Here is a 23,213-nt window from a genome sequence, read left to right on the forward strand (position 1 = left end):
TTGCATCTTTGCAAATACTTGTGAACTGGGGGGGGGGGGGGATAAGACCCTCCTCATATTCTCTGTTTTGATCGTCTGCAGAGGTGTCTCTTTGGACCAAAGTACACACTATGCTGAAAGCATATTTCTGTTTGCATGTGTGATTCTTATACATAATAGAGTTTTTTTGCATTTACAGTTTTCCCTTTAGAACAGCGAGGTGAGGGATGACACTTATGGTAGTGGATGGTGAGGTGGGGTGACAGGGCTCGCCTGACCTCCAGTGGGTAGTGTCATTACTGCTTACCAGGAGACTGAGGCAGGGGGCGAGGCAATGGTGAAGTCGGTGCACCAACCTTGCTGCCCTCTTGCCCCCATCCCTCCCAATAAGCAGCAGGGACATGGCCAACCAGAAGTTAGATGAGTGCTCCTGCCCCACCATGCTGTCTGCTACTGGGCATTTGACTTTCAAGCTTTTGTTCCACATCTCAAATGCACAATGGATATTATTGCTTCTTATGATGACATCCACTACACTTTTTTTTCATCTAGTCTTTGCTGATGTTAATTGGCTTCCTCCCTTGGTTTGGTGTTTATTTGCTGGAGTTTTAAAGTTAGCTTTTAAAAATTCAGTTTTTTTAATGAATAGTTATGCTATAGTATATCATGGGTAGCAAAGAATTGCCCTCCAAATGTTTTGGACTACAACTCCCATAATTCCTGGATATTGGCCATGCTGGCTGAGGGTGATTGATGTTGTACACAGCCTTTGGAAGACACCATGTTAGTACAGTTGTACCTCGGGTTAAGTACTTAATTCGTTCTGGTGTTCTGTTCTTAACTTGAAACTGTTCTTAACCTGAGGTACCACTTTAGCTAATGGGGCCTCCTGCTGCTGCCGAACCACAGGAACACGATTACTGTTCTCTTCCTGAAGCAAAGTTCTTAATCCGAGGTACTATTTCTGGGTTAGCGGAGTCTGTAACCTGAAGCGTATGTAACCCGAGGTGCCACTGTATAATATTAACAGAAGTTCTGAGGAAACATTGTCCGGTTTTGTTTTTAACAGAAATGATCATGCATGTTTTTGATACTCAAATACCTGTTGGAGCACCTCTCCTGCTATGTGCCAGGCTGGCAGCTAAGATTTATGGAGGGGTCCCTCCTCCTGGTCCCACTCCTGTGCAGTGCTTGGTGTGTGTGTGTGTGTGTGTGAGAGAGAGAGAGAGAGAGAGAGAGAGAGAGAGAGAGAGAAAGAAAGAGACTTTTATTTCTCTGCATTTTAATTTATATATTTTGTTGTTAAGAAGATAATAAAAACTGAGGTATAAAAATGTGAGAATAAATAAGTACAAATAAATACAAATCTTGAAACTTGTCATTCTAAAACTTAAAATGGTCACTTTTTCCAATAAAACAATTCTTTTCAATCTTACTATTTACTAGGTACCTTTGCCATTGCACTGAGGATCATAAGAGACTGAGTCAGAATGAGGAGTGATGTGACAAGAATGAAGCAAAGGATATTTACCATATTGGCACTAGCACCGCACATTTCCTGGTCTTGGCAGGCTTGACTAATAGCATCTCTTCCTAGATCAGCTCGTATGTCTATGATATGCTTAATACTCAGGCCACTTTTTAAAAACCTCATAGAAGCTTTCAGAAATCACAAGATAACTGTGTCTACCCCAACCCACCAAAACAACCATCACATGATGAGCATATGAGCAATGGCTGCTTCAAAAGTTCTCAAAGGACAGAACTGCGATCAGGATAGCATGTGAAGAACTAGAAGATAAATGCCCATTCTGAGCTGATCCTTTACTGAAGAAAGGGATCTGATTGCCTTGTGATTGTTTTCAGTGGTCAGAGCACTGGTTAAATGGTAGCTCTGAGGCTAAAACCTAAACACACAAGAGAGGAAGCCACAGTGAACACAGAGGGATTTACGTATGCATGAATGTAAATAGGATTGTGGTGTAAATCCTGCTGCAGCCAGAATTCAAAGATGACACCATCATTCTTTGCTATGAAGCTTCCCCCTCCCAGCATGTTCACTTAGATGCCTTGGTCCTACTGGAAAGCTTATGCAGATTAGCTGGGAGAGGATGATCCCAGAATTAACAACACGGTCCTATCCATGTCTACCAAGAAGAAAGTCTTAGCCCCAGCTGGTCTTAGTCTGGATTATTTTTTTTATATGCCCTGCCCTAATAAACGTCCTTGGCAGACAGCTGTATTTCAACACTATAGAGCAGTGTTTCCAAAACTTGTGTCTCCAGCTGTTTTTGAACTACAGTTCTCATCATCCCTGATCATCATCATTCTGCTAGCTAGGGGTCATGAGAATTGTAGTCTAGAAAAACAGCTGGAGACTTAAGTTTGGGAAACACCTCTATAGCATGGGTAGGCAAAATAAGGCCCGGGGGCCGGATCCAGCCCAATCACCTTCTAAATCCAGCCTGTGGACGGTCCAGGAATCAGCATGTTTTTACATGAGTAGAATGTGTCATTTTATTTAAAATGCATCTCTGGGTTATTTGTGAGGCACAGGAATTCGTTCATTCCCCCCCCAAAAAAAAATATAGTCCGGCCCCCCCACAAGGTCTGAGGGACAGTGGACCAGCCCCCTGCTGAAAAAGTTTGCTGACCCCTGGAATCATAGGGGGAAATCCAAACTTTAAAGCAGCCTTCTAAGGGGGCCAGACAGTCTCAGCTCTATAACTTCTTCCAGGCCTAGTTTTCATTTTATAAAAACAAGTTTACAGAACTCATGATTAGGAGAAGCATGTGAAATTTGAGTAAAAGATGCTCAGAAGTGAATGCTTCTCATATGGTGTGGATGGTGAATTTCCTTGTTCATTTAAGTAGAGAGGCCACATCTCTCTGTGCACGTAGATTTGATCCATTTGAAATGAACACTAAAACAGTTGCAGGAATTTGAAGTGTATGCTGGAGTTTCAACATGTTACTGGTTCAAAAAAACTGTCTCTCAAAGGGGGAAGAACACTGAAATATGCCCAGTTGGGTTTTCACTATACTCCAGTCATGGACATGCTTTCAATAGCCCAAGAACCACTAGTTTTCTTCCACTGGACACACATTGTGCCCACTGCACATTTCTTGATAGGAAATTAGACTAATTCTAATACAGAATGAGTTTTTGAAAGGGTTCTTTATGTGATAGGGCAAGCAAGGTGGAAGAAGAAGAAAGAGAGGAAAATAACGCTAATGAGAAAGATATCATAGAAGGACAAAACCTGATTTGGATCATCTGTTCCATACCATTCGCTTCTTTTCCTGGCAATTTTAAAAGATAGCTGAATTGCTTACAGACTAGGGGTGTGTCTCTGAAGACGAGGCTTTTGCCCTCAAGTGATTGCAGCACCATCCATTTCAAATGATGATTTTTCTAAAGAAAGATAAGCCTTTGCAAAGCTGAACAGCTCTCCCAGACTTTCGCAGAGGTAAATTATTAAAGTTAATAACCCAGAAGTATTTAGTACATTTTCCAGCTTGCCTTTAATTGGCAACAAAATCCATTATAGTCCACAAATTCTCCCTAGAATTATTTCTCATTATGTACCCAAAATGCATTGATTTTTTTCTACTTCTCCTCTCATTCTTTTGTTCTGGATCTTTGTTAGTAGAATATAATAGTGTTTCTTATGGGACATACAAGACTCTGTGTTATAAATAGCTTAATTAATCACTGTTTGGGAAATGCTGTGAATGTAAAAAAGGCTATAGCTGTTATTTCTTTTCTCTTCCCCTCCCCTTAACTTGGGATAGTATTATCCCACATAATGCATATGAAGATGCAGACGCAGTACATATAATCTACTAGATATGCCCATTTAGGAAAAAAATGCTCCAAACATTTTTCAAATGAGTCATATGTGCAAATTAAAGAAGAGAAAGGTTTCCATTTAGTCCTGCCATTCATTGCACAATTACAGCTCAGACTGTAGTTTCAGACTTGCAGCTCAAGCAACACTCATATAAAGTCTTGTCTTGATTTAAGAAATATATCATATTTTGAAGTAGGTGAATCAGACCCCTTCTACACATAGCAAACATGGGTCAACCTCAAAGGACATATACTTTTCTTGTTGCAGCGGTTGAAGACAACCATAAAAAGTTAAGAATGGGTTCATAAGTTTGATAATTCTTCTTAAGATACTAGCTTTGGCTTTGAGGCTACATTTCTATAGACTCTCCCACTATATGCATGGAAAGTATTGGTGCCTAAGCACTTGAAAGGTACAGTGCTGTCAATCTACTGACTGTGGCAGCTACTTGTTAAACATGGAACTGGTTGATACCAAAATTAGGGAATAACCCTTACACACACGAGAAGCATACTCTAGTATAATCCCAGGTTGAAAATTGGAGAAATGAAAACATTTCTATGGATTGGAAGACATTTGAATCATTTGAGTGGCACAAATGATGAGTTCTTCCCCTTCTCCATTTTAATCAGAATCTATGCCCTCCCACTATTCACAGGTTGGCAATGTTACAACTGAAACATCTCTTAAACTCTTTGTTTGAATTTGAAGCATTGAAACTCCAGCCTTGCTAGAAAATTTTATAACTACAGAGCAACATCCCAAGCCAGTAATATATCCATATGCCAATCAATACAAACAAGTTTTATATGTGCCTCTTTCTGTATGTGTGTTTGTGTGTATATGGGTGTATACACTCACACTTATTATATTATTCTTGTCATTGCCAAAATTAGCAACAGCAGCATTTTTATTCTGTTCTTCAGTCAAAAGAGTCTCCCAGAGTAGTTTACAAATATGAATGAGAAGTTGGACTCAGGATCACAGTCTAAGAGAAACAACACGAAAACAAAAAAGGCTGAGAGAGAGTAGGGGGAAAGGACGAGGCCCTGATTCTTAGCTATGGAAGTAAACAATAGGAATTGAAACATTTGGAGAGGAGCCAAAAGTCACTGGTCATTCAGCAGAGCTTCTGGAGAAGCCCTGTAATTCCTTCTCATTCACAGTTTTATGGAATGGCTGTTGTAGATGACAACTGATGGATGTGCCTGATGGATCTGGTTACACATTGGATAGCTATATGGGGTTTTACAGAATAAAACAACAAAACAAAAACCAACCAAAACAAAAACAAGGGAAAGGAGAAAACCACAATCTTTCTACAAAGGGCCTACAATTCAAATGAAGGGAAACCATTGGGGAATGCAGGAGAAAGTCAAAGGTAACAAACAGAGATTGGGGAAAATGAGAAAGCCAAGAGGAATAAGGCTAAATGTGAGCAAACTCAGCTACAGTACATGCATTGAAGCTTCATTCCAGTTAGCTGTGCAGTCTAAAGTACTTCATGGTGGAGACCTGCTTTTATCTATAAATATGGACTAGGCAAGAAGAAAGGTCAACAAGATGCACAAGGCATTTATGGCAGTTGTGAAAAAAGTGGGCATGAGCAATACAAGCTGTCATGGATGATGGTGTGCATCACTCCAAGAAAGGGCATGATAGTTGATGGAATAGCATGGAAGAGGAGCTGGCTGGTCTCTTTCAGCTGCTGCTGATTTGGCTTTCCAAATGATCCAACCTCTGTGAAACATTTTGTGCCCACTCAGCTGCTTCAAACTGTGGAACTGGCAGTGTTAGAGGTATCACAAAATGCCCATTTCACACTTGTATCTAAATGATATTTTAGTGTGTCAGCATGTACACTCTAGAATGCCCTGCCTGTTGACATCACGCAGGTGCGCTTGCTGTATTCTTGCTGCTAAAAACATCTTTGTTTAGGCAAGCCTATCCATTCATGAAAAAGTTACATGTGTTTTATGACTGTTTCGCTACTGTTTCAGAGGTTTGTAAATACTTATTTTTAAACTTTTTATCTAAAATTCTAATGTTGTATAATTTTGTAAACTGCTTAAATGTTTTCATACAATCAAGCACTACATAAATTTTGATGAATGAATGCATTACTATTGGTTAAACATGTCCATGATATCCTGTCTTTGTGCCCTTCAACTAAATGACCCCTTGATCCTATTCACCAGTATAACCGTGTGAGGTTTTAAACTCGATAATGATAACGATAAAGGGTACAATGGAAACTGCGATGTTTTTATGGTATATAGTACATCTTACATAATATTATTCATGAAACCCTCGTGTACTCCTTCGACTAATCCGAATGCCATGGGCAACTGGCACTAATTACACAATTGTTCTATTCATGGCCTAAACTGAAAATGATGTATTGTGCTGCCAAAATTTTCGACAAAGGTCAAACTCTCAAATGTGATGATATTATTTTTTACCCAGAAGTACACTTCTGGCACATATCATTGCATAATTTTTATTGTGCGTTTTTATTGTTAGAACATACTAATCCTTTTAAAAATTAGAACACACATCTGTGTACATCCTTCTAAAGTCGCATCTATCTGCACAGTTATCAGCCTTTCAGTTCAGGAGGTCTGCTTTTACTTATCACTGCTGTTTATTCAAGGAGACACTCTAAGGTCGTATGCTCTCCTTGAGATTACACAGAGAAATACTTGCTTTGGACAAGGTTGAAAACCTCTCCCATGTTCCTTAATCAACTCCTTTGACAATCAACATTTCGTATTGAACTTAGAATGTTGAGCTAAAGATTAAAAATAAATAAAATAAAATAGGATTCAAAATCAAAGCCCAAGCACTTGGAAGATGAGCTTTCTGTAAAGCCATTAGTTATAAGTGGGGCTTTGAAAGCTCTGGTGTGTGTGTGTGTGTGTGAGAGAGAGAGAGAGAGAGAGCGATAAAATAGAATGAAAAACTATGAATCAGAGTTTTCTTTAATCTAAGTGTTTCTGAAGATATGAAACTTCCTTGTACTGATAGGTTGTCAATGTGGAGCCCACAACACTAGTATGCTTATCAATACTTCCTATGGTGCCCAAGAAAGGTCTCAGTAAATATACCCTCCAAAATCTACAATACATGAGACTCCTTGCTTTTTCTGCTTGGTTCATGTTTGCGCTATCCAGAGGCAGATTTAGGAGAGTGTGACCAGTTCGTCCACAATTGACGCTGAGCCAAGAGGGCGCTTCAAGGGGTGCAGCAATGACAAGTAACGGGGGGGGGGGGCGCCACTGAAATGTTGAAGCCTAAAGATCCTACAGTAAACATGCCCCCTTACACATGCCCACATTTCACACTGGTTACTATAGAATCTTAGAACTGTAGAGTTGGAAGGGGTCTGAGGGACATCTAGTCCAACCCCCTGCAACTGGAGACCCACCCTCCCATACTTTCTGAATGGATAAGATGAGCTATTCTGTGTAAGAATGGTCCTGTCTATTTTTGGGGCTTCTAGATGTGTCAGTTGTTTTGCATTATATCACATCCCCGCAGCAGCCATTTTGTGTTGGGCCATGCCCTAAGGCAGCCATTTTGTGAGTGGCACCAGAGAAAATGTGCCCATTGAACCAAAAAGGTTAGTGACCGCTAGATGAAGGGATTGATAGGTCAGTCTGTTTCAAGTGCATTTCACCTTATATGTGTTTACCCATAAGTCAGCTCCATCTCATTTTTTATATTAATCTGTGATTTATTTACTTTCAGAATTTTTCCAAAATTCACATTTAAGTAAACATTTATATAGGTATTTTTGAACTTATTTTCTCACAAAAAGTGCATTTAAAATGCAGAGAGAAAGGGAGACTGCGTCAAGTACTATATCACAAAATTCAGAGAAATGCGAAATCTGAGGGATAACTACACATTATTTTGGAACGTGTGGTTCAAGTCAGTTCAAGTCAGGTATTCACAGAGGTCTAATTTTGGAAGCATCCCTAGTCAGATTGTTGTTCTGGGTCACCATTGCCTGCACTTTCTAGCAATGTCTGTCTCTGCAGTGTCTGTGTCTTTCACTCCTCTACCTGGAGATGCCCGGGATTGAACCTGTGACCTTCTGCATGCAAAGTCTTTGCTCTGTCTTATGCATATAGGAGCATATGCTCAATTGATGGGCTATGGCCCTTTCCCAACTCTGACTTGTCAGTTCATTTTATGAAGTTTCTAGCTATTTTTTTAAAAAGGAAAAATCCAAACTAAATCTCATTATGTGAAATCGTGTCAACTTCTCACAGCAGCTTTTGAGCCTTGCACACATTGGCTGCCTTGTCAATCTGGCTGTTAAAATGTCAACCCACAGGACTAGCTGCATGAAACTTTATTGATTGGTAGGTAGAAAAGAAGTAATAGAAGAGACTAGAGCACATTGAAGTCCAGATAACTGGAGTTAAGTAAATTCAGTTTTACTTTTTTCTATCATAAATTAGGGCAAGTGTTAGGGATATATTATTGGGCATTTTTGTCCTAGCATTCGTATTGTATTTTGCTCCTTAACTGCACAATCTTCTGCATCTCTGCTCATATGTAAGTTCAATGTGACTTGCTCCTACATTAACGTGTATAGGATTGCAGCCTCACTGGCCTAATTCTTATTATATTAGCACCATAGTACTAAACCTCAGTTGGGAATGCTCAGCTTCTGCTATTGCTCTAGGAACTTTTTGAAGGGAGAAATCCCCCTAAAATCATTTTTTCTATAGCTTATCTGAGAACTTTTAAAGTATATCTAAGAACCACATTTTTCCCCACCAAGAATTCTGGGCCTTGTACCCAGAACTAAAGTTCTCAGCAGCCCTCAACTATACACTGCCCAGAATTCTTTAACAGAAAAAATGTGCTTTGCCAGTGCTTCAAATCTGTTTTGAATGTTTAGTACGTGCACAGCTGAATTAAAAGCTAAAGGTTGGGTTTCTGCTGCCTGGATATCTTCTGTTAAAGTTCCATATGTTTTATAAGTTCAGCCTATACTGTCAGAATTAACAACCACTGAGTTCAATGCGGCTTACTCCCAGTAAATGGTGCACAAGATTGCAGTCATGCTAGCTGCTACCAGGGATAGCCATGGTGACGCCCTTCAGGCAGTGTCAGATTACAATTTACATCAACCTCAGTTAGCATGGTCAGTGGTCCATGATAATGAGAAGATAATGGGACCATACCTTTGCCATATCTGGAAGGTGCTGTATATGCTACGCTGCACCAGAATGTCCTTTACCAGCTGTCTGTTCTGTAACTATCAGCTGATCTTAACAAATTTGATATTATATGTACTGCTGTCCTTTGGTGTGTGTGTGTGGTGGGGTGTGTGTGTGTGTGTGTGTGTGTGTGTGCTCTGTCTGTCTGTAACAGCTTAACACAGCTGCCTGCATCTTTGGACTGGAGGATGTGACTATGGACTTTCCTTCTCTCCCTAAGTGTGTAGCTGTGAATTAGCTCACTGCATCACTGCGTAAGTTGTACATAAGTACTATTGAGTTTGACAAACTTTACTCTTAAGAAGTAGCCATGGACTCCAATCTTACACATACTTTCCTTATAGTCAGTCTCATTGAACTTGGGACTTCCGAGTAGACCTGCATTGCAGAATTACCCATATGTTATACTGGCTCTTCCTTTGCAAGACACACAGAGGCTTTAATGAGGCTGTGTGCATATTTTTTAAAGGAATTCTTGTCAGCAGCATCTTTAGCCTAGTTTTCTGGGTCAAGGAAGCTGCATGTCTGCAGCTGAGGAATTTGGCCTTTAGAGTTTGTTGTTATGAAATGCAAAGGGTGGTATCATCTGTGTAAAGATGGGTATTGACACATTTGGCTGAATAACAGGGACCTATAAGGAATGTTTGTGTTGCTTCGAGGTGCCGTGGCTTCCCAAACTGTCTTTATTATCTAAACCAGCTGTGCTGTTGGATTAACATGGAATAGTACAATCTGGTCCTTGGAACACATTTCTTTATAACCGTGTCCAGCCATTAGTCTTTGCATTATTATCAGCTAATTTGTAGCATGCAATCAGCTACTTTATAGATCCCTCTTTCTTGCATCTAATTCCACCACAACTTTCATAAAAGTATACTGTAATGACTGTGTTGTCAGTAGGGGCTACTATTTTCTTTCCCATAATGCCCCTCAAAGCAGTAACACATTATGACGTAGTCTTGTTCCAGCACATACTAGGAGAGAAAATGGCGGATGCTGGGAGGTGGCTGTTATGAAGTGATTTCCTGCTACCTCTGACAGTAAGAACAATTAAACAAGAACCAAATGAGGATTGCTTTGTGGAAAAATGAAAGTCTTCTTTTCAATATTTAAAGAAATATTATAATATGATGAATTCGCAATCAGGATTTGAACCATGAGCAACAGAAGAAATTAGAGATCATTGTATGGTGATTAGGATATAAGACAGAGACTATAAAGTGCAGTAAGGGGGAGAAATTAAAAATACCTTCTAAAATGGGAGGGGAAGTAAAAAAAAATCAAAGAAAAATGTATTATGTTTTGTAGTGTATATGTGAAATTTTTCAAACTTAAAATACAACAACAAACAAACAACAACAAAAGGGGGAATGCAAGGTCATAGGAACTACCACCACGAATGCTAAACATTTTTTGATGCAAATTTATAAAACTTTTCTGCTTCATCAAATTATTTTTCATTTTTGGGTCACCTTTTGCACCAGTACCCACTGAAAGTTGGTATTACACAGAACTTTCAGGTCAATACTTCTGGGTTCAGCCCAGGCCAGAATTTTCTATTGGCATCACATGGATAGTAGCAGAAGGAAGCAAACACTATTGTCAGATTTCTCCAAAAATTTGAGGCCTGGTAGTTATCATGGATTGAACTGTCACAATATCTCCAGTGAGAAACAGTTATCTCTTGATTTCAACAAGTACTTGTGTGATCAGGTCCTCATGATTGTGTGGAATCACCTTAAAACCATATGCCGGCATCCAGCTCCCAAATCTTGCCCCAAAGCTGCTCTGGTAATTGATTTATAGAACTGCCCTAATGATATTTCACTTTTGCTTGTATGAGATCTCACTTTTTCTTCCTGTATTGTCTCAGAGGTCAATCTATGAATTGACTATATTAGACAGAAGCTACAGAGAGATCTTCAGAGTACTTTATTCTCATTCAGTGGAATCTCAGTGGTTTACCATTCTTAACATGAAGTTCATCCAGACAAAAAACAAAGCTCTAGATTCCTTTTGCTCAGAGCCACATTCTTATGTTTCTCGGAGAATATTATTAAGCTAGAGAGATATCATAATGCATCTTCAGTATTTTAAATAGGGAATTTAATCTACAGCAATCATGACAAAATGAAAGTGAGGAGGGACTAGGTCATAAGTTTAATTTCTTGCCTTTTCCAGGGGTGGGGGCACAGGGTTAATAACTGTTCCTGGGGAAATTGTTTCATTATAGGCATTGTAAAGATGAGTATGTTTGTCTTAGAACAATCTTTGTTGACAAAGCTGCAATTATTAACTGTTGGAAAATTAGAAAGGGTTGGTTTTAAAAATACTGTTGTCATTTTCTGTGAGACAGATAAAATTATCCTGAATCCCAGCTAAAACTAGTTTGGTAAAAACCTGTGTACATTACATGGGATTTGGAAAAGGTTCATAAAAACAAATGCAGTCCACTTCAATTCACATATATAAATACACACATATGTACATATGCAAACAACACTTACACCGCTATGGGCGGTGAAGGTATTTACTCCAGAACTTTGGCCATTAGGCAATGTTTGCTTGTGTTGAAACATGTAGAGGTCAAGGGTTGCCCCATCTTGCCTCACAAAGTCTTAACTTGATCTTTATCAAGGTAATTAGCTGCACTATCAGCTGTAGCAGGGAGCTGATGGAGACGACAAGTGGACACGTGGATTTGAGGAAGAAAATTTTGGAATTACAAAGAAGTTCAAAAGGTCATCAGCAATTTGATAAAGAGGATTAATAAAGCAGATGAGCAAAGTCAAAGAACATTGTTGAGCCCAATCCAATGGAACAATAGATTCTTCCCGACAGTATTTTTTTTTTTTTTTAGTTTTCAAATTGAACTCAGCTAGGCCGCTCAACTGATATTTTCACATTATGTCTTTTCTTCCTGCCCCTAGTTGTCCTTTATGTTGTATCATACTAATTGTAACAGCACATTGTACCAACAATAACGTTATTTCATGATTCCTCTGACTCTAAGGATGCTCTGCATTGGATAGTTGACATAGTTTCTACTGCTACCTCCAGCAGTTGAAGCAGCCTGCCTCTCTGTGTGACTGTGAGTAGGTTTTTGACTCCCAATTATTTAAACAATAGTAACAGCTGTCTCAGATGTCCTTTTGGGGCCTACTAAAGAACCTCCTCTTCCAAGAAGATCTTTCCTAATCTGCATCTGGAATGGAATTGTTTTTTTCAGATGTTTTTTCACTTGTTTGCCACCCTGAGCTCATTTGGAAGGAAGGGAAGGATATACATGTAATAAACGAAACATATGAGGCGCAGGCAGCCTATAGAATCCAGACAATGGTGCACTGTATCACACTCACAGCCAGATATTTATTCATTTATTGCAGTCATATCCCACCTTCTTGTTCAAGGAGGCATACCTGAACCCTTCCTCATTTAATTACCACAAAAACCCTGTGAAGTAGGCTAGACTGAGATGCAGTGATTGGCCCATGGTTAACTGGTGAGCTTCATGGCTGAGGGGGGATTAGAACCCTGGCCTCCCAGTTCCTAGTCCAACATACTAACCACTACACCACACGGGCTCTCAAGAAAGAAGAGCCTGCAGAGCCTATATTATCGTATGCATCAACCAGCATGCTCCATGCTTGGGCAGAAGGTTTAAAAAATGGGTTCTGCATGGCTGGTGTATCATATAAATGGGGCTTACCATGTGAACAGACACTTTTCCATGGAATGTGTCTATATCAGCACTGCAACTTTCTAGGACCAATATTGCTGGCATGGAGTTATTCCACAACTTTGACCAATCTATGTTGTCATCACCTTACACATGTTATAGCAGCCTTATGATGAGCCAATAACACACTACAGTAATTTTAACTGTCATCCATTGCTGTAATGGGGGATTGCTGCATCTTCCAAAGAAGACAGAGTTTGTGAGAAAGAGGTGAACTTGCCATCCAGACTTTAGATGTGGCAGTCCATGTTGTACCTGAGGATGGAGTAAACTCCCTAGATGGTATGGAAAATGAGTTTTATGACACTATGGGCCACAACTAAGGTACCAGAATAGTAACCACAAATGCATTCAGCTATGACTTGAAGCCAATAAAATACATTGCTTATGACAGGCAGCCCAACAGTCTCACGACCAATTAGGGAGCTGCAGATTCTTGAGCACATTTAACATCTCTGTACTTCATTTATGTCATCAGAGATATATTTCCTATATAGTCAGGACAATTCTTCAGGGGGTTGTAGTATGTCAGTAATAGAGGTCATTGACTGACATTGTTGGTAGAGATTAGAATAGGAATGAGAAGCAGTCTGCCTGTCACCCTATCCACTACCAGTGATATTTATGCAGTTGAGCCCGTCTTACAACTTTCCAAGGACAGGTAGGAGTTGGCTCAGGGGTGCCAATTTGTTGACAAAGCAGCAGACAGCAATTTACCTGGAAGAAGGCACCTTGTGCTTCTGCATGCATGTGCCCCAAAAGGATCTAATTACAAAGCTGGAAAACTATTGCAACATTTCTTTGCAAATATACATTTGTATTTTAAGTTCCATAAAGAGCTGCTTGCAAACCCTTTTTTGCAATATTTATTTGCAATAAAAATATTGCTAAAATTGTTACAGAATGTAATAGTGAAGATGGCTGTTTTCAGTTTAAAGGCTCATTTCACTGCCTGCCTAATGGTGCAGTTTCAATTACAGAATGGCAATTAAGCTAGTGTCTATTTCTGTTGGACAAGCATGCTGCAAGTTGATTGTACAGTGTAGCCTGAGAACTACATGTATCCAAACTGGTAGTTATAGGGCCACACCAAATATCTCATGCAGACATTTTGGAAGAAAAGTGTCAGACCAGGAAGCTGCCTTGCACTGAGTCAAACCATCCACCTCAGTGTCATCTACCCTGACTAGCAATGGCTCTCTATGGTTTCAGACAGTGTACATTCCTAGCACTACCTGGAGAAATTGAACCTGGGATCTTCTACACGCAAGACAGATGCTCTACCAATGGGTAGACTGAATTCTTGTTTGTTAGCTATTTCAGTGTCCTTTTCATCCTGTTCTCTGTTTGATCAACACACTCTGACAACTGAGCCCAACCACATTTCAAGGAACACACACTTAGCCTTTTCTCAACCACAACACTAACTAGCCAGTCCGGTTTAGCTGGGTGAAGGCAATGCCTCCCAGCGTCATTCTGAATAAAGAACACTTTTGCCTCTGTTAGGAAGCCCTATGCAGGAACTGTGTTGACCACAGCAAACTATGGCAAGTTGTTAAAGAAATGGGAGTGCCTGATCACCTCATCTGTTTCCTGGGAAATCTCTATGTGGGACAAGAAGCTACAGTTAGGACTGGATATGGAACAACTGATTGGTTCAAAATTGGGAAAGGGGTATGACCAAGGCTGTATATTGTCTCCCTGCTTATTTAACTTGTATGCAGAATTCATCATGCAAAAGGCTGGACTGGATGAACCCCAAGCCGGAAGAAATATCAACAACCTCAGATATGCTGATGACCCAACCTTGATCATCAGGCAGAAAGTGAGGAGGAATTAAAGAACCTTTTAATGAGGGTAAAAGAGGAGAGCACAAAAAAGCTCAACATCAAAAAAACGAAGATCATGGCCACTGGTCCCATTACCTCCTGGAAAATAAAAAGGGAAGAAATGGAGGCAGTGAGAGATTTTACTTTCTTGAGTTCCATGATCAGTGCAGATGGTGACAGCAGTCACAAAATTAAAAGACGCCTGCTTCTTGGGAGAAAAGCAATGACAAACCTAGACAGCATCTTAAAAAGTAGAGACATCACCTTGCCGACAAAGGTCCGTACAGTTAAAGCTATGTTAAAGCTTTCCCAGTAGTGATGTATGGAAGTGAGAGCTGGACCATAAAGAAGGCTGATCGCCGAAGAATGGATGCTTTTGAATTATGGTGCTGGAGGAGACTCTTGAGAGTCCCATGGACTACAAGAAGATCAAACCTATCCATTCTTAAGGAATTCAGCCCTGAGTGCTCACTGGAAGGACAGATCATGAAGCTGAGGCTCCAATACTTTGGCCACCTCATGAGAAGAGAAGACTCCCTGGAAAAGACCCTGATGTTGGGAAAAATGGAGGGCACAAGGAGAAGGGGACGACAGAGGACGAGATGGTTGGACAGTGTTCTCAAAGCTACCAACATGAGTTTGACCAAACTACGGGAGGCAGTGGAAGACAGGAGTGCCTTGCGTGCTCTGGGGTCATGAAGAATCGGATACAACTAAACAACAACAACATGCAGGAACTTGCATGTTTGCTAGCCAAGGCTTTAGCAAATTTGCAAATATAAGAATAAGGCAGGAGGAGGGAATGGCCTTCTCCCTCACCAGAAGTTACTGTCATAAGCAGTTGACTTCTTACTCCAACATGGAACTCAATTTCTTCTGCTTGGGGCTGCTATCTTCTCTAGAATTGAATTGCCCATTTCCCAGGAACTGTGGTGGCAATAGTAGCAAAAGGACAACATATCTAGGAGGCATGGAAGCTGCATCAAACTCAATAAGACCATTGATCCAGCTAACACAGCATTGTCTCCACTGACTGGCAGGGGCTTACCAAAGTTTCTGGCAGGAAATATTCTCTGTTTTACCTGGGGATGCCAGGAATTGAAACTGGGATTTACTGCATGCAGAGCAGGTGCTCTACCTCTGAGCACTTGATATTGTCCGGTGGTCTCCCATTCAAGTACTAAGCAGGCCTGACCCTGCTAAGCTTCTGAGATCAGATGAGATCAGATGTATTGAGGATGGTATGGCTACAGGCTAATAGGCGTGAGTAAAAGCCAATGAGCAAAAATATGCATAGTGCATCAAAAAGAAAAATAAATATACTTGCTATTTACCTTTGCTTCTCTGCTTCTTTCTTGCACTCTAGCCATTGAATGGTCATTTCAACCTACACAGCAACATACATTTTGAGTTATTCTTCTCATCATTCATCCATCTAGCTCAGAATTGTCTATACTGGCTAGATGTGCCTCTCTAGAACTTCAGAAAGGGGGCATTCCCATTCCTACCTGGAAACACCAGGGATCGACCGTGGAACCTTCTGCATGCAAAGCATCTGCCCTGCCATAGAGCTAAAGGGGAAAAGGCCCATAAGCTTATACTAGTCTTTGCCAAGATGGCGCCGTCCAGATGTTTTGGACTAGAACTTCCTGATGGAAGTTGTAGCCTAGAATATCTGGAGGGCACCAGCTTGGCAAAGGGTGGCTGAAAACATAGGTTAGAATTTTGAAAAAGGATTACCCATCATTGAAAAAGACTGTTAAGTCCAGCACATTCTGGCAGGACTAAGAAGCATTGTGAGGACCCAAGTGTCTTACCATATCAAAACAGTAAGTACAACAATTGGTCACACACAAGTGAATAGATGAAAATCGTTAACCACAAACAACTGAACATGAATGAAATGCTTGTTTCAAAAGGGAGGAATGTAAAATAAGAAAGTTGAAGATGTTTTCATCATGTTTCCTCTTGCAGTTCCCAACATAGACCCCAGACGTTTTGAACTGTGTTAATATTAAATATTTTACTGCTGTTGATTAAAGCAAAAAAAGAAAAAAAGAAAGCAGCAACATCAGGACTGTTAAGTCTAAACAGAAATCTAGATTTGGCATAATATGGACTGTCACAGGGAATTAATTTGAGCTATGGGCTTTTTTGCAATGATGTTCTAGTTGATTGTTTTATTATTCATGGGGTTTTTAAAGCATTTCCTTAAATTGCATATCTTTATAAATTTGAATCCTTTCAAATCCCCATCACCTATCAAATGCTTCCCCCTCTTTAATGAGACATGCTGTATGATGAAACCTGCAATTCCTTTTTCAAAGGGTTTTGTTTGTGCTTTTCATGTGCACCAGGGATTTGTGAGTTTAGAATTTCTGCCATGCCCAGGTGGGACCAATTTCAGCAATCAGATGTTCAAGCCCAGCATTTCTGATTGTTGCAGTCCAGAAATGTAATGTGCTTCCATTTCTACTAGGACCCTGCAGGCTAAAACAGCTTATAGGGGCTCGATGGGCAGGCGCCATGAAGTCTGTACAATTTGCCTCCTGTAGTAAGGATGAGGTTGTCTCAGGGAAAGACAACTGTCTTGGGCTATAGATGCAACCTGGGAGCATGGGAAACTGTTAGTTGAACATTACTTGGCCTCCTTGTAGAGTAACCATGTCAAATATTTCTCATTCTCGTCTTCTCTTTCCCATCCACACCTCTCTGCTGAAATTCCTTCAGTATGATTCACTGCAGATAATTTACAGAGCTTGCAATTGTCCCTACCCTTAGGGACAGGAACAGTTATTTCCTACTGTAAAAATGTTATGGGCTGGTTTGGATGTTACAGCCAGAAAGTAGCTTCATGTGCTAGCCATAATGCTGGAAAACTGTTTACCATGTGGAAGGTCCTGATCATATGCAGACTCCAAACCACTGTGGTCTGCAGACTCTCTACATGATCAGGGGCATCATCGTGATTTGTATTTTTCATATACACTAGCAGCCAAAATTGTGGAAAACTTTTGGAAAAAGTGTATTTCTGAGGTTTGATGGCTCATAACACCACTTTTTTGGAGTAATACCATAAAATTATATATCAATGGAAAGATAATTTAACGAAGAATGTAATGCAACAAAATTCAGTTACCTGTATTCTATCAAAAGTTATAGCCAAATAAGCAGAAAAGGAAGGACAACTTGCTTAGGTAGATATGCAGTTGTTTTCCTTCATTTGTATGTAGCCAATGAACACGAGTGTTTAGAGAGCCAATCAGGTGTTATGAGCCATCAAACCTCGGAAATACACTTTTTCCAAAAGGTTCCCACAATTTTGGCCACTACCCAGTGCCGGATTTACATATAAGCTAAACAAGCTATAAAGTACTCTCTGGATGTACTTTGATAAAATATATATATTTTGTTATGTGCAAATAATAATAATAATTATTTATTATTTATACCCCGCCCATCTAGCCGGGCTTCCCCAGCCTCTCTGGGTGGCTTCCAAAAAAATATTAAAATACACCAAACATTAAAAGCTTCCCTAAACAGGGTTGCCTTCAGATGGCTTTAGATGGCTTTAGATACCTATTAGGTCTATAAATTACCATATAGCATATATTCAACACAAAAAACAGCAACAATTTGTTGTTGACAAAGGACAGCTGGACATATATAGGGCCGCATTACCTTCAGTAGCTTAGGGCCTCATCAAACCTAAATCAGGCCCTGCTACTAGCGTATAATCCACTACCTAGAACACAACCAGTCAGAAGTGGTTCTGGGAGGGCAGCCTTTATGTATCAGGTGTAATGCTCGAATTGGTCTGAACACTATCACTGACACCTATCCTCACAGCCTTGGCAACAATTGATAAATGAGTTCCATCTCTACAGTCTTAAAATAGGAGGTGAATTTTAATGGCTTTTATTAAGCATAGAAGTATTTGTCAACACAAGCAGCTTCAATCTCTATTGAAAATTTCAAGGCAAAATCTCACCTGTCAAAGAGCCTTGAGCATGCAGTATGTCAAAAATTTCAAGATCTCCCAATAAATATTAGTTTGCATCCTTTTGGCGCTCCTCTCTTTTCCTTTTGGGGTGGATTTTTCTCACATTAGAAGTAGCCTGGAGATATGTGAACTTTGCAGTAAAACCCAGGCTTGATTATTATAGTGCATTAAGTGTGTGGCTGTTTTTGAAGTCTTGAGGAACTCAAGCTGGATCAGAACATAGCAACCAAACTGTTGTCTGAGGCTCAGTGGTATGGGCATATTACATGAATACTTACAAATTTGGCTTGACTTCGAAAATACTAAATAGCCTTAGTCCAAGGTACCCAAAGGACCTGGTGCTTCCAGGTGAATCTGCCTGGCACCTGAGAACACCACTGGAGGCCCTACTTTGGATGTCCTCACCTGCACCACTGGAGGCCCTACTTTGGATGTCCTCACCTGCACCACTGGAGGCCCTACTTTGGATGTCCTCACCTGCACCACTGGAGGCCCTACTTTGGATGTCCTCACCTGCACCACTGGAGGCCCTACTTTGGATGCCCTCACCTGCAGAGGACAGGTAGGTGGCTACTGGTGAAAGGACCTTCTCTGTAGTTGTCCTGGGTATTGCCTGAAAGCACAGGAGGCCGCCAGCTTGATGAAGCTAAGCAGATCTGGTGTCTGGATGGGAGACCACCTGGGAACCAAATATATCCCACCTTTGATTCCCTGATGGAAGAAAGTGGGATTTAAATGTAGTAAATAAAATAAAAATAAAATAAAATGTGCCCCCCATGTAACACCATATGAAGAGAGATCTAATTTTTTTTAAAAAAAGCTTAGAATGGTTGTTTGTTTATTATAATCAAATGACATATAATTTTTGGTTAAATAGATAAATAAATCTGCCTGGCATTTTCTTGACTACATTTTAGGTGCTAGGCAAAGTCCTTGACTTCTGGAATCATGCAGTGGCTGCTTTTATTTTCATTATTTCATTTTCTGCGAAACAGCATTTTTTGATACATATCATCTGCTTTTATTTATTTTAAAATTGTTTCTGATATTTCTATATGTTGTTAAGCTACCTTGGTTGCTCTTTTTGTTGGAAAGGCAGCATGCAATGTTAAAATCAATCAATCAATCAATCAATCTCAACAGTAGAAGGCACACTCCCTGGGATGGGTTATGTATTCCAATCATGACAAAATGTGAATCCATCATTCACAAACCACAATCATAAAGATGCATAGACTGAAACATGAAATATTATATCATCATCATCATCATCATTGATTGTTCCAAGTACACTGTGGAATAATGTGACCTACCACATAGCAGCATTAGTTAGTCAGTGATGCACAGTACAATTTTACAGATGCAAAACTGTGGTAAACCACCAAAATTAGGAGATAAAGGATATTACAGATAGCGTGACAATGCAGAACCTATTACCAAACCCTATCCATAATCCATACAATGGTGCAATAAATGATTTACAGCTGATATGCCTCTTGCTGCTTTAAAAGAGATGTATGTAAACAAAACTTGGCCAAAAATCTTTTCCATCAGTCTTTTTATGTGAATAGTGCAGGTATTTATGTAAAGGTAGTTTCCTGTTGGCAACATTTCATGTTTCTTTAGTAAACATGGCAATGCTTATCTATTGTTCCTCTGTAGTTGAACGAGTTCATTCCAAAGAATGATATGTAGATACAGCAGTCCTGTTGTGTCTTCTTAATATACCTTGAAGGGCTGGTTCATATAGCTGCCTTTTTTTCGACACAAGGCAAATTACAGATTCATTCGTTTAATTTCTGTTCCACCCTTCATCCGAGGATATCCTAGAGTAGATCACAACAATGCAAATAACAATATTGCAATTGATGCTGTTAAAGTATATCATTAACACATCTATAGGTCCTATCTCTTCCAAATATTAATTTTTAAAAGTTCATCCAATGGACTTGTGGAAAGGAAATGTCTTCAGTTGGCACTGAAAGATGGTCAGAGGAAGCATGACCTGGACCTCTGGGAGAACAGTAATCCACACCTGAGGTGAAATTGCTGCGATGGCCCTCTGGTGGGTGATAAATCTTCTTCCCTTGGTTAATGCTGGCACTTTGAGAAGGGACTCAAAGCACAAGCAGACCTCAAAGCCTGGGCAGAATGATATGCAGAGAAGTGAGTACTGGGTTTAGGGTTTTATATATCAGAACTAACACCTTCAATTGCGGCTGGTGACAAATAGATAGCTAACAGAGATCCCCCCCCCTCTTTTTTTAAGGACTGGTGTTATATAGTGCCACACACATGTCCATTCATACTTTGACTGTTGCAACTACTCATAACCTGTAATCTCCAGATCTTCTTCAATGGCAGCCCCATATAGAGTAAATTCACTTTGTGTCCAGAAGCATGCACCCAGCTCGTCTTGAAGTGAAAAAAGACTCATAATAATTGGACCAAGGAATTCACTGTAGCCCATTGCAACCCCATTGCAAGCAACTATTTATTAATATCACCAGTGCATTAAAGCTGAACTACAAGGGAATGTAAAAAGACTCTCTTGATGGCTGTTTCATTTTATGCTATCCCCTTTCTCCAGGTGAGAGCTAGGGAGGGAAAGGGACATTGTTGCTTAATTTTATGTGTTTCCAGATTGACCTTGAAAACATGAAGGGAGGAAGTAACCATCATTCGAGCTATAAGCAGTGCCACATTAGCAGGAAACACACAGTAGTCAAGCTCCCCCAAATCAACCTAAGCACTGTCCCTTAGTTTTCTTTTCTACACAAAGAAACATGCATGGTCTGAAGCGTATTTTAGACATTTGCACATTTAATGTGCAGCTATAATCTACTAAGAGAAGCCATAAAGCAAGTAGCATATAGCTCAGAGACGAAGACCCAGTTCTAAATACCTGATCTGTAAGCACGTCCTGTTGATCTCTGTGGAACCTTCTTCCACATAAAGCATAGTGGAGCAGAGCCTCAACGTCATACACATTTGGAAGATTGGATTCTGCTTTCAATTGTTGCAGTGAATAAAAAACCAGAGTAGCTCCTCTGCAGCAGTTATTTGATTGTGTTACTTTAACCTACAGTAAGATAATTACTGCTTATGTTATCAGTTAAAGGAATGTTTGGCTTTTCTATGATTAGAAGTGTGTGTGTCCTTTTACTATTTAGGTTATCTTCAGGTACTGTCTGTTTATTTTTAGCCCTCTTAATGTTATGCTTACTTACAGCATGACAGCCCTGCCTCTTCTATAAGGTGAATGACTCACAGCCATTAAAATGAATCTCGATACATTTGGCTACTCACATACAACAGAGGTGCATAATAAGGGGGAATTAGAGGACACAGAATTCATTAATCCACAAGGTGGCCATGATGCCAGGTAGAGACAAGCATATATTTTCTCCTGTATGCTGGATGGAGGAGTGATTCTTAAAAGGGCTTAGAAGTGATGAATTAGTTTGTGGGTGTGGCTCCTGACTCAGGGTGGAAAAAACTGATCTATGGGCATGAACATACAAATAGATCTGTAAAGAAAAAGTATGTCCTATCAGTTCTGTTTTCATTCATATTGATGTTGATTCAGCAACTTTGTCGTTTCAGATAAATGTCATTAGGAATTCATCTATCAGTGAATGTAGCAGGAACAGAAAATGCAATACATGATTAACCATAGCTACAGATCCTATTGTTATGGCCTTTAAATTTATTCTGTGTAGTGATCTGGACACTGATCTAGTCCCTATTATTAAAACAGTAAATTAAAAGTATTTTTACAGTGCAATCCTATCTCCATGTCTACATGGAGTTAAGCCCCAGTGAACTCTGTGGGATTTATTTACAGGTAAGTGTGCATAGGGTTGCAACCTAAAGTTGCTTTTCCACCAAAAGGGCCTACCAAGCAGCTTAAAAGATTGAAAAAATAAAATGAAAAAAATAAAATAAAACATCATGCCAAAACTTCAAGGTATCATGTAGTGTAGATTTCTATGGAACACTTACACACCTGGCTACATCTCTTGCTGACATCGGACAATAGGGCAAGTCCTAGACAATCAACTGATGGGCATGGAGAGCCATCCCTGTTCAAACTGCTTGCAAACAGATTTCAGAAGGAATGGCTTTCCGCACCAATCAGCCACTGGGTACTGATAGTACCATTGAAATTATCGTAATGGTGTCAGGTGATTAATAGGCCATCCAACTTTCAATGTTGGCCTTCGGAAGGTGGGGGAGGGAAGGGGCTGGGTTCAGATCCAGATTGCCACTTTGGGGGTAAGACTTTTTAGGCCCACATCTGGGAACAGCAATTGATAAGTGGGCAGACTTAGCAGGAGACTATAGCTCCATGATAGAGCACATGCTTTTTACAATCAAGATGGATTTCTTTCCCACTTGCTTTCCCTTCCAGGCTCACTTACAGTAGCTTACCTGGTTACAACAATATATCATCCTGAATTCCATCATAAGAACATTCCGTCCCAGATCAAATGTTCATTCCAGACTGAGAATATAGATATTTTACAAGCTAGTGTAGTTGGTAGATTTCATATATCCTCCAGTAGCTCT

The sequence above is a fragment of the Podarcis tiliguerta genome (genome assembly GCF_965153285.1).
Source record: "Podarcis tiliguerta genome assembly, chromosome: 9".
NCBI classification, from domain to species: Eukaryota; Metazoa; Chordata; class Lepidosauria; order Squamata; family Lacertidae; genus Podarcis; species Podarcis tiliguerta.